The 13,123-nt window shown below is 38.1% G+C and overlaps 1 protein-coding gene across 6 annotated transcripts in view; it reads left to right on the forward strand.

The window, feature by feature from the left end:
* The window catches only part of CEP85L (centrosomal protein 85L), a 233,902-nt gene that overhangs the window by 16,686 nt on the left and 204,093 nt on the right, over window positions 1–13,123 (forward strand). The gene's annotated exons all lie outside the window — the stretch shown is intronic.

Consider the following 13,123-nt stretch of genomic DNA (forward strand, 5'->3'; position numbering starts at 1 on the left):
ACAACAAACACCAAACAAAACCCTTGTTTTAATCCTTCTTCTAAACCGAAAGATATTTTTGTAGTTGCAATTGTAAGGCTTCCAAAATTCTAATTTTATTCTGTGAACATTTATTAGGTATCCAGTTTTTTATAATGACTACATTTCTTGAGACCCTGTGTAAGTGTGCAGCTTTATACTAGGTGCTAGACACTAAAAAAAGTTGTCTTTTGGCTGTGCACAGCGGCTCACGCCTGTAGTCCCAGCACTTTGGGAGGCTGAGGCAGGCAGAGTATGAAGTCAGGAGTTCCAGACCAGCCTGCCAACATGGTGAAACCCCATCTCTACTGAAAATACAAAATTTATCCCAGCTACTGAGGAGGCTGAGATAGGAGAATTGCTTGAAAACTCGGGAGGCAGAGGAGGTTGCAGTGAGCCGAGATGGCGCCACTGCACTCCACCCTGGGCGACAGAGTGGGACTCCGTCTCAAAAAAAAAAGGTTGTATTTCATTTTTCATGGGTAGGTGAGGGAGAAGAAAGTCATATACATATGGGTTAATATAGTTTAATAAAGGTTGTTGGAATTTTGAATAATATATTGGGAGAGAACAAAGTAGTAGTTATTTAATGCCACCTAGAGGAATCAGGGAAAAGAGAACAAGTTAAGTCTGAAGTAGGACTCTTAAGGTACAGAAGTGAAACAGCATGGAGTCATGAAATAATCTCATCTGTTTGGAGAAAGCAATTAGGTAAGTGTGGATAGATGTCTTGTAGGTAGAAGTCGCCAAGTGTTAGAAAGTGAAGCTGACAGTTGGTGAAGAACTTTCCCTAACTTAAGGAGTTTGAATTTTATTTAATATACCGTAAGGGGCTCATAGCTCTGTGTAAGTAGAAGAATAACATAAACATACTTGATTCTAGAAGATAATTCTGATAGTAGAATAGAGGCTGGCTTGAGTGGAGTTAATTCCAGTAGCAGAACAGTTTCTTTGTTCAAAAGTACTTGTTAATATTTCAGAGATGCTAAAATGTGAACCACCATGCTACTTATGTAATATGAGGGTAAACATCGTTTTATCTTCTATTTTATTTGAAAGGATTGGTTTCCAAGTTGATTTTAAGAGCTAATGGGTGACAGATAATCTGCATTCTAAAAAACATGCAATTTGTGTCTTTGATTTGTATTATATATTCAGCTTATTTAAAAGTATAAATCTGTTTTGTTAGTGGTGTTATTTTTATTTCTTTGATTTAGAGCTGTCATTAAAATATTCAGTGAGGTTAGTTCTTATTCTCAGTGCAGTTACAAATAGATTCAAATATTGTGGAAGACTTGATACTATATGCATATTTGCTTCCAATACAAGAGCTTCAGAAATAAAACAGGTTTCTTTTTTATTTAATGCTAATCTTCCTGTGTGAGAAGTATTCAGAATTTTTAATGTTATCTCCAGGCACTCAGTATTCTATTTAAAAGAGTTAAAACTAGTATGAAAAAATTAGTATCGAGAAATGTTAATATACTGTCTTCCGAAGAGGAGTTCCATTGTAGAGTGTCTTGGATCTTTGCTGTTCTTACAGCAGTACTTTTTTCTTTGTTCTAGAGAGGACAACTTTACAGTCATCCAGTTTCTCTAATATGATAGGACCTATTAGGGAAGATATTATTGCCAGAGATTATTCAGCCTTATTTTAAGTCTTTAATTGCATAGTGCATATTAGATAATCAATATTCCTATTTCAGTAACATAGTCTTGTAACTATTCTGTGAGAAAATTCTCCTCATTAAATCACCTGGTCTGCATATTTCACATGTACTTCTTCCTGTATTGTGTTTCTAGATTGACTTGACTAGAGACAAGTCATGTCATTCTTCTCAGACTGTGAAGTCTTTCAATCTAAATTAAAAGATTAGAATATTATTTTCATGACATTTTTAAATCATATTCAGTGTTGATTAACACTATATATTGGCACATACAATACCAGATCTTCTTTTTAAAGATGTAGTTATATTTAAAGGTTAAGGCAAATGAGTTTAGGTAGGAGGAGATCAATTTATATAGTTAATTCTTTTCCTTTTTTTTTAAGACAGGGTCTCACTATGTTCCTTAGGCTGGTCTCTAACTCATGGGCTTAAATAATCCTGCCTCAGCTTCCTGAGTAGCTGGTATCACAGGCATGTGCCACACATGATGTATATTGCCCAATAGCCTATCAAAAGGTTGAGTTTTTGTAATGAAGAAATTATCATTATCAGTGTATGGGAGGATCTAGGAGCATTGTTGTTTTGTTCTTTTAACATTTTTGCTAGATTGATGGCTGAAAAAACGGTGTCTTCTGAATTTGATACTACTTCTTTACCAGTGGGCTTGGATTATTTTTTAGAATTTTTAAAATTTATCTGTGTTTTCCCTTTGGGGTTTGTCCTTATCCATTTAGACCAAATCATTTAAAATTTATTTAAAAAATTTTTTTTTTTAGTTTGCTTGTGATCTCTTTGTAATTATGCATTATTACTTAACATATCTGCAAATATTTTTAGTGTTTGCCTTTAACTTTTTAAATATATAGTCAACTTTTTTTTTTTTTTTTGAGACAGAGTCTTGCTTTATTACCCAGGCGGGAGTGCAGTGGCACTATCTCGGCTCGCTGCAACTTCCACCTCCTGGGTTCAAGTGATCCTCCCACCTTAGCCTCCCAAGTAGCTGGGACTACAGGTGTGTGCCAACGCACAGAGGTAAACATTTTGTATATTTTTTTCTTGTGTAGAGACGGGCTTTTGCCATGTTTGCAGGCTGGACTCGAACTCTTGAACTCAAGCTGTCTGCCAGTTTTGGCCTCTCAAAGTGCTGAGATTACAGGCATGAGCCACCTTGCCCGGCCTAGACAACAATTTGATGGCTTATGTGGTTGCTTACTTTTTGTGTCCTTCTGTAAAAGTCAGAGGTACAAGTTTATAATGTAGCAGTACACTGAAGGAAATTTTAAGAACATTTCCCTGAGTTGTTAAATAAAAAGACTCTAATAGATATGTACTGTTCTGTGATTCAAAGATAGAATTTATAGTTTCTAGGGAGGCTGGATGATAACATGTCTTAGACTATTTTCTCTGTCATTTTAAATAACTTTTCTGTGTAAGAGCTAGACAACATATAGTACTGATGTGCTTTGGGAATTTGTGGGATAGGTGTGATACTGAGTAGATGATATTGAGATAGTGTGATGGAAATTGATTACAACTGTTGTTCTTTTCTGAACAGAAGGCTGTGCCCACTTTCATATCTGTAGGCAAAATCAGAATTTTTCTAGTTTTCCCAAAATTGTATTCAAGTTCTCCAGAGAAACAGAGCTAATAGGATTTAATTAATTAGTTAATTAATTGAGATTTGGCTCATGAGATTATGGAGGCTGATAAGTCCCAAGATCTGGGAGGTGATTTGGCAAGCTGGAGAATAGATCTGGTGACAGAACACCTTCCTCTGGTGCTTTGATGTGAGTGTTGAATCACATAAATTGAAAAGTCTCATTCAGAGAGAAGTCTAGAAGCTACAGAGCTGTAAGTGGTTGTTCTGGACCTCAGAGCTGGTAAAAGTTTCTCTTTGGCCAATATTTTTCAATTTTGATTTGTTAATTTAAATGTATAAGGCTTTTAAGGCTGCTTATATACTTTATGCATCTAGGATTGATAGCATAGCTCCAGGCTGAAGGTTGGCAGGCTCATGCTCCAGGAAGAGATCAGTTCAAGTTTGAAGGTTGTAAAAAGCCAATGTTTTAGTCAAAGGAGATCAGGCAAGAATGGTTCTCTTTTGCTTAGGGAATGGTTAGCTTTTTTCCTTCTGTTCAGGCCTTCAGTTGATTCAGTGAAGCCCATCCACGTTATGGAGGGTAGTCTGCGTTACCCAGTTGACCAATTTGAATGTTGATCTCATCCAAACACCTTCACAAAAGTAATGTTTGACTGCGTATCTGGGCATCCCATGGTCCTGTCAAGTTTGTCATGTAAAATTAACCATCATACATATTTGACATTGTCTAAGAGTTCCATACAATATGGATAAACTGAGATGATTTTATTCTGGAAAAAGAAACCTAAAACCGTTGTTGACATATATTTGTTTTTGTAATCCTTGAGAAACCTCAGTAGTGCTTTCATGAATGGTCAGATTCTGAGCAGCCTGGCTGCTGATATGTACTCTAGGATGAGCTCAAGTTTCAGTTAGAATGATTTTTTACTCCGCATCTCAGGAGTCTGCAAACTGGCCCCAGGCTACCTCTCTCATTTGTCACCCGTTTTTATAAATAAAGTTTTATTACAACATAGCCACACCCATTTTATTGTCTACAGCTCATTTAGACTTCAGTGGCAGAACTGGCTAGTTGAGACTGAGAATGAATGGCCCACAAAGCTGCAAATATTTACTATCTGGCGCTCTACAGAAAAAGGATTTGTTGAACTGTTTTTCTGGCAATAATTATGCAAGACTAATGATTGAAGGTTTTCCTAGCTTGTGATAATAAGACCATAGCATTAGTCTATGTAGTGGGGTTTTGCTCCCTATTACCGGAGTAAGAGAATGAGTGAGTGAGAGAGAGATTGGTTATTTCCTTTTAATCTATAAATGGTTCATTGGCCAAGACTTGTCAACAATAGAGTGATGATGTGTTGTGGGCTCTAATGGATCATTATTGTATACTGCTCGAAATAGTTACATTGCCTAAAAGCAAGGATTTTAATTTTAGCCATTTAATGCAGGTTTTGTAAGAATTGTTACTAGGAATCTGAATTTATGTGTCTTGATCTATAGCTGGTTTCTAACCTCAGTATCAAACGTTGATGTAATCTGCAAATCAGTATATGTACTTTTCAGCATTTCCCCACATAAATTGGTAGAATGAATAAAATAATAACCAATGATGGAGTAAATCTTCTTGTAATGTATTTGTTCCTTTAGTAAAACATAGTATTAGCATTTAGGTATAGAACTCCCCAGAGGTTTTTTCCATGTATGTAAATATACAAACTCTTCTCCAGCTGTGGGATCATAGTATGTATACAGCTACATAAAATGCTTCTCTTCAACACATATTTAATATATTATTTTGGATGTTCTTCCATGTTTAAATATAGGTTGGTAAAATCATTTTTAGTATGTAAATATTATGCAGCTAATTAACAGTATGTATTTGTTCATAGGCTTTTCCTTATTTTAAGCAGTGCTGTCAGGAATGTCCTTTTATTCATATTTTATACGTGTCTGATATTTACTTAGGATAAACTCTAAGTACAAGGTCATGTCTGTGTTGAAATTTAGATACCACTTTCCAGTTTGCTTTTTAGAAAGGTTGTACCAATTTGCAAGGCCACAAAAATATATGAGCATACCCTTTACTTGGTTGACACCAGTCTTTCATTTGTCAACTTGATAGTTTTTAAGATCCAGAAAATTTTGTGTTTTACTTCTCCCGTTATTAACGAGATTTGGCATCTTTTCTTATCTTTATTTTCCTTTTATATATAGTCCCAGCCTATTTATGCTATTTGCTGGGTATTCTTTAAAAAAAAATCTGTCTATCTATCTATCTATCTATCTATCTATCTATCTATCTATATATCCAGCTAATAGGTTTGCACTTGTGAGAGTAGACTGGTTGCCTTTTTTGATAATGGTTCAGACAGGACTTTGAGTTCATTTAGATGGGATGTTACCTGATTGAAAAAAAATTTTTGATATAGATTATAGATCACAGATCAGAATTAGAATAGATCTGGTGACAGAACACCTTCCTCTGGTGCTTTGATGTGAGTGTTGAATCACATAAATTGAAAAGTCTCATTCAGAGAGAAGTCTAGAAGCTACAGAGCTTTAAGTGGTTTTTCTGGACCTCAGAGCTGGTAAAAGTTTCTTTGGCCAATATTTTTCAATTTTGATTTGTTAATTTAAATGTATAAGGCTTTTAAGGCTGCTTATATACTTTATACATCTGTAAAGCCTAAATTTAATTGGTAAATTGCATTTAAATAAAACTTTAAAGTTTTATTAAAAATGTTTTAATAAAATAATATTAAAATGATAATGTTTTGTTAAAAATGTATTATAATGTTGAACTTAATATGATAGAAGTAGCTTCAGGTCTGGTTTTATTAATTGGTTTATATGTTTTGATTTTAATATTAACATAGAGAACAACTATTCCTAAAAGTTTAGTTAAAAATAAAAAAACTGGAGGAGAATCACTTGAACCCAGAAGGCGGAGGTTACAGTGAGCTGAGATCACGCCACTGCACTCCAGCCTGGGTGACAGAGCGAAACTTCATCTCAAAATAATAAATAAATAAATAAACAGAGGAATGCTGGGAAGATGGCCGCCTAAGAACAGCTCAGGACTTCAGCTCCCAGTGAAAGTGCAGAGGGTGAATGGACGCCGCATTTCCAGACGAACTCTTACTGCCCACGGACCAGGAGATACCCAGGCAGAGGGGTCGCCAGCGTCGCAGTCCCAGCCGGTGCGGCTGTTTTGGCCCCCGTGGGGCTGATTCCGCCCGCGCGGCTGCTGTGACCACTCCCTGTTGCTGCGGTTCTCCGTACAAAAGCCACTGGTCTGGGAGCCCTCTTAGCTGGCGAGCAGAGCCCTGAGACGGCAGAGTTGCCCATTCATCTGAAATAGCGAGTCAGGCCAGGAGATTCCTAGGCAAAAAAGCCGCCAGGAGCCGGGGCCACAGTTCGAGCCGACTCCGTGAGTCGCAGCACCGGACATCCCGGCGCCTTTTCAACAAGCGACCGGAATGCGGGGTCCTTCAACTTAAAAGAAAAGACTCTGAGTCAGGGAGCCAGGTGATCAGGCTTGGTTGGTCCCACCCCTCCACCCCCAACAACAACGAAAACAAAAACAGTAATTGGAAACCCTCTGGGTTGAGCCCTTCAAACCAAGCACAGCTGAACCAGGACGGTCCCGCTCCGTGGGGAAGGGGCGTCCGCCATTACTGAGACTCTCCACCGCTTGGAGGCAGGCTGCCGTTGCCGAGGCAACCCCCCGTTGCCGAGGCAACCTGCCACAACAGAGAGAGACCACTGTAACAGAGGCGGGGCCACCGCTGCCAAGACAGTTCTAACTACGCCCATATAAAAAGGACTACAGGGAAGAGCTCAGGGCAGCTGGGCGGAGCCCACAGCAGCTCAGCAAAGCCCCTCTGGGCAGGCAGAGGCTAGGCGTGCTGCTAGCTGGGCGGGTCCGACCTGAAAGAAAAATCAAAAAAGGCAGTAGTGCAACGGAAACTCATAAAGCTCCAACTCCCTGGGACAGAGACAGACAACAGGTGGATAAACCCACAAAAATGGGAAGAAACCAGCGCAAAAAGGATGAAAACTCCCGAAACCAGAACACCTCTCCTCCTAAAAGGGATCACAACTCCTCACCAGCAAGGGAACCAGACCGGATGGAGAAGGAGGGTGATGAAATGACAGAATCAGACTTCAGAAGGTGGGTAGTAAGAAACTACAATGAGCTAAAAGAACATGTTCTAACCCATCGCAAAGAAAATAGGAACCTTGAAAAAAGATTGGACGAACTGCTGACGAGAATGGACAGCATAGAGAGGAGTATAAGTGAATTGATGGAGCTGAAAAACGCAACACGAGAACTTCGTGAAGCATGCACAAGCTTCAACAGCCGAATTGACCAAGCAGAAGAAAGGATATCAGAGGTCGAAGATCAACTCAATGAAATAAAAAGAGAAGGCAAGAACAGAGAAAAAAGCACAAAAAGGAATGAACAAAACCTTCAAGAAATGTGGGACTATGTGAAAAGACCTAATCTACGTCTGATAGGTGTACCTGAATGTGATGAAGAGAATGAATCCAAGCTGGAAAATACTCTTCAGGATATTATCCAGGAAAACTTCCCTAACCTAGCAAGGCAGACCAATATTCAAATCCAGGAAATACAGAGAACACCACAAAGATATTCCTCAAGAAGAGCAACCCCAAGGCACATAATCGTCAGATTCACCAGAGTTGAAATGAAAGAGAAAATGCTAAGGGCAGCCAGAGAGAAAGGTCGGGTTACCCACAAAGGGAAGCCCATTAGACTCACAGCAGATCTCTCAGCAGAAACCCTACAAGGCAGAAGAGATTGGGGGCCAATATTCAACATCCTTAAAGAAAAGAACTTTCAACCCAGAATCTCCTATCCAGCCAAACTAAGCTTCATAAGTGAAGGAAAAATAAAATCCTTCGTGAACAAGCAAGCACTCAGAGATTTCATCACCACCAAACCTGCTCTACAAGAACTCCTGAAAGAGGCTCTACACATATAAAGGAACAACCAGTACCAGCCACTCCAAAAACACACCAAATGGTAAAAAAGCATCAACACAATCAAGAATCTGCATCAACTAACCAACAAAACAGCCAGGTAGCATCAAAATGACAGCATCAAATTCACACATAACAATACTATCCCTAAATGTCAATGGACTAAATGCCCCAATCAAAAGACACAGACTGGCAAATTGGATAAAAAGCCAAAACCCATCAGTGTGCTGTATCCAGGAAACCCATCTTACATGCAAGGATACACAAAGGCTCAAAATAAAGGGATGGAGGAAGATCTACCAAGCAAATGGAGAGCAAAAAAAGGCAGGAGTTGCAATTCTCATCTCTGATAAAATAGACTTTAAAGCAACAAAGATCAAAAGAGACAATGAAGGACATTACATAATGGTAAAAGGATCACTGCAACAAGAAGAGCTCACGATCCTAAATATATACGCACCCAATACAGGAGCACCCAGATACCTAAGACAAGTTCTTAATGACTTACAAGGAGACTTAGACTCTCACACAATAATAGTGGGAGACTTTAACACCCCATTGTCAATATTAGACAGATCAACCAGACAGAAAATCAACAAGGATATCCAGGACCTGAATACAGACCTGGAACAAGCAAACCTAATAGACATTTACAGAACTCTCCACCCCAAATCCATAGAATATACATTCTTCTCAGCACCACATCACACCTACTCTAAAATTGACCACATAATTGGCAATAAATCACTCCTCAGCAAATGCAAAAGAACAGAAATCATAACAAACAGTCTCTCAGACCACAGTGCAATCGAGTTAGAACTCAGAATGCAGAAACTAACTCAGAACCGCACAGCTTCATGGAAACTGAACAACTTGCTCTTGAATGCCCTACCACCCAAAAAAAGCCCAGGTCCAGATGGGTTCACAGCTGAATTCTACCAGACATACAAGGAGGAGCTGATACCATTCCTTCTGAAACTATTCCAGACAATCCAAAAAGAGGGAATCCTTCCCAAATCATTTTACGAGACAAACATCATCCTGATACCAAAACCCGGCAGAGACTCAACAAGAAAAGAAAATTTCAGGCCAATATCCATGATGAACATAGATGCAAAAATCTTCAATAAAATACTGGCAAACCGATTGCAACAGCGTATCAAAAAGCTCATCCACCATGATCAAGTAGGATTCATCCCAGGGATGCAAGGCTGGTTCAACATACGCAAGTCCATAAACGTAATTCACCACATAAACAGAACCAAAGACAAAAACCACATGATTATCTCGATTGATGCAGAGAAGGCTTTTGACAAAATTCAACAACCCTTTATGCTAAAAACCCTCAATAAACTAGGTATTGACGGAACGTACCTCAAAACAATAAAGGCTATTTACGACAAACCAACAGCCAATATCATACTGAATGGGCAAAAACTGGAAGCATTCCCTTTGAAATCTGGCACTAGACAAGGATGCCCTCTCTCACCACTCCTATTCAATATAGTACTGGAAGTTCTAGCCAGAGCAGTCAGGCAAGAAAAAGAAATAAAGGGTATCCAGATTGGAAAGGAGGAAATCAAATTGTCTCTATTTGCAGATGACATGATTGTATATCTGGAAGACCCCATCATCTCAGTCCAAAATCTCCTGAAACTGATAAACAACTTCAGCAAAGTCTCAGGATACAAAATCAACGTGCAAAAATCACAAGCATTCCTATACACCAGTAATAGACTTAAAGAGAGCCAAATCAAGAACGAACTGCCATTCACAATTGCTACAAAGAGAATAAAGTACCTAGGAATACAACTAACAAGGAACGTAAAGGACCTCTTCAAGGAGAACTACAAGCCATTGCTCAACGAAATAAGAGAGGATACAAACAGATGGAGAAACATTCCATGTTCATGGTTAGGAAGAATCAACATCGTGAAAATGGCCATACTGCCCAAAGTAATTTACAGATTCAACGCTATTCCCATCAAACTACCAATGACCTTCTTCACAGAACTGGAAAAAAACACCTTAAACTTCATATGGAACCAAAAGAGAGCCCGCATAGCCAAGTCAATTCTAAGCAAAAAGAACAAAGCAGGAGGCATCACACTACCGGACTTCAAACTATACTACAAGGCTACAGTAATCAAAACAGCATGGTACTGGTACCAAAACAGAGATATAGACCAATGGAACAGAACAGAGGCCTCAGAGGAAATACAACATACCCACAACCATCTGATCTTCGACAAACCTGACAAAAACAAGCAATGGGGAAAGGACTCCTTGTTTAATAAATGGTGTTGGGAAAACTGGCTAGCCATGTGCAGAAAGCAGAAACAGGACCCCTTCCTGACACCTTACACCAAAATTAACTCCAGATGGATTAAAGACTTAAACATCAGACCTAATACCATAAAAACCTTAGAAGAAAATCTAGGCAAAACCATTCAGGACATAGGTGTAGGCAAGGACTTCATGACCAAAACGCCAAAAGCAATGGCAACAAAAGACAAAATAGACAAATGGGACCTAATCAAACTCCACAGCTTCTGCACGGCAAAAGAAACAGTCAGTAGAGTGAATCGGCAACCAACAGAATGGGAAAAAATTTTTGCAGTCTACCCATCTGACAAGGGGCTGATATCCAGAATTTACAAAGAACTAAAGCAGATCTACAAGAAAAAAACAAACAAGCCCATTCAAAAATGGGCGAAGGATATGAACAGATACTTTACAAAAGAAGACATACAGGAGGCCAACAAACATATGAAAAAATGCTCATCATCACTGGTCATCAGAGAAATGCAAATCAAAACCACATTGAGATACCATCTCACACCAGTTAGAATGGCGATCTTTAAAAAATCGGGAAACAACAGATGCTGGAGAGGATGTGGAGAAATAGGAACACTTTTACACTGTTGGTGGGAATGTAAATTAATTCAACCATTGTGGAAGACAGTGTGGCGATTCCTCAAGGACCTAAAAATAGAAATCCCATTTGACCCAGCAATCCCATTACTGGGTATATATCCAAAGGATTATAAATCATTCTACTACAAGGACATGTGCACACGAATGTTCATTGCAGCACTGTTTACAATAGCAAAGACCTGGAACCAACCCAAATGCCCAACGATGATAGACTGGATAGGGAAAATGTGGTACATATACACCATGGAATATTACACAGCCATCAAAAACGATGAGTTCACGTCCTTTGTAGGGACATGGATGAACCTAGAAACCATCATTCTCAGCAAAGTGACACAAGAGCAGAAAATCAAACACCATATATTCTCACTCATAGGCGGGTGTTGAACAATGAGAACACATGGACACAGGGAGGGGAGCACTACACACTGGGGTCCGTTGGGGGGAAATGGGGGAGGGGAGGGGGGTGGGGAGGTGGGAAGAGATAGCATGGGGAGAAATGACAGATACAGGTGAGGGGACGGAAGGCAGCAAAGCACACTGCCATGTGTGTACCTATGCAACAATCTTGCATGTTCATCACATGTACCCCAAAACCTAAAATGCAATTAAAAAAAAAGAAAAAAAAAAACTGGTATAATTAACTTTATGCATGTTTGTTGTTTTGTTACCCTTATGTTTAAACTGCCAGAAGGCATTCCTTACATGCCAGTTTCAATAGGGTATCACTTAATAATTCTTTAAAACTATCTTGTTTCCAATAATGATAAGTAACCAGTGATGTCATTTGTTCTTTACTTAGAAACATCTGCTGTTGCAACCATAAAACACAAATGGGGACATTGAATTATGCGATAAATCTGTTTAAGGTTGCTATTCAGATACAGGAGCATTGGAATTATGTGGAAATAATGTTTTAAGGTGGCTATTCAGATCATCTGTAATGTGCTTATTAATTTTTTAAGAACTGTCATTGAAATGAAAGCCTAAAATTCATTTAGGGATACTTCTTAATTTTCATGAATAATTCTGTAAGCCCCAAATTTAGACTTACTGTGTTAGGCATTAGTAAAGATTTGTGCTTCTACAGGTTTTATATCAAGTTTAACAAATTTAAAATTTCTCTAATTATAGTACAGTAACAATTTCTAAATGTTTGTTTGTTTCTGCATCTAACTTGTAACAAATAGTACACATTGGCACTGGTCCATGAATATCCTTTGAGTAGCATTGTACTAGAGAATAAAAGAATTTAAGTAATGGTTAAAACAGAAAAAGTCAAATAAAAGTTAAGTAAAAATGGTTAAGTGAAAATAAACATTGAAAGAACCATGAAAAACCTTAAAGTAGCCAAAAAATATTTAAATTAAAAGGACAGATCAAGCATTGAGTAGGAAAAAGCTGTGTTATTAAACTGTTATTATATAATAATTAAGGAAATAATTCAAATAAAATGACGTAAAGGAATTTAAAAATTTTAAGTGATGATTGTAGACAAAATTTAGTAGACATGTAGTAGAAAAAATGGATCGTTTTCATATTCCGTGTGGATATCCTATTTATATTATCATGCATTATTATTGAATTTTCCCTGAGTTCTGATTCTCAGTTAATGCATGTATGTGGAATCACAGATGCCTACCTATCAATTATTCTAGAGCAGAGTACTGACATTTGAAGAAAGTAGATTTAACATTTTTAATAACACAGTAGTATGTCTTTAAAAGTTTAATGCCCAGAAGCAGAAAACAGTTCTTCAGCTACAGGAAGCTATTTAATCACACTTAATTGATATATGTGTGATATGTAAGTTTATTTGGTTAATTTTGTTGATCATTTTATATTATTTTGGGCAGAAAGGAACCTTTTATAGCTTATGTATATTTTCCAC

Source organism: Saimiri boliviensis, chromosome 4 (assembly GCF_048565385.1).
Source record: "Saimiri boliviensis isolate mSaiBol1 chromosome 4, mSaiBol1.pri, whole genome shotgun sequence".
Lineage (NCBI taxonomy): Eukaryota > Metazoa > Chordata > Mammalia > Primates > Cebidae > Saimiri > Saimiri boliviensis.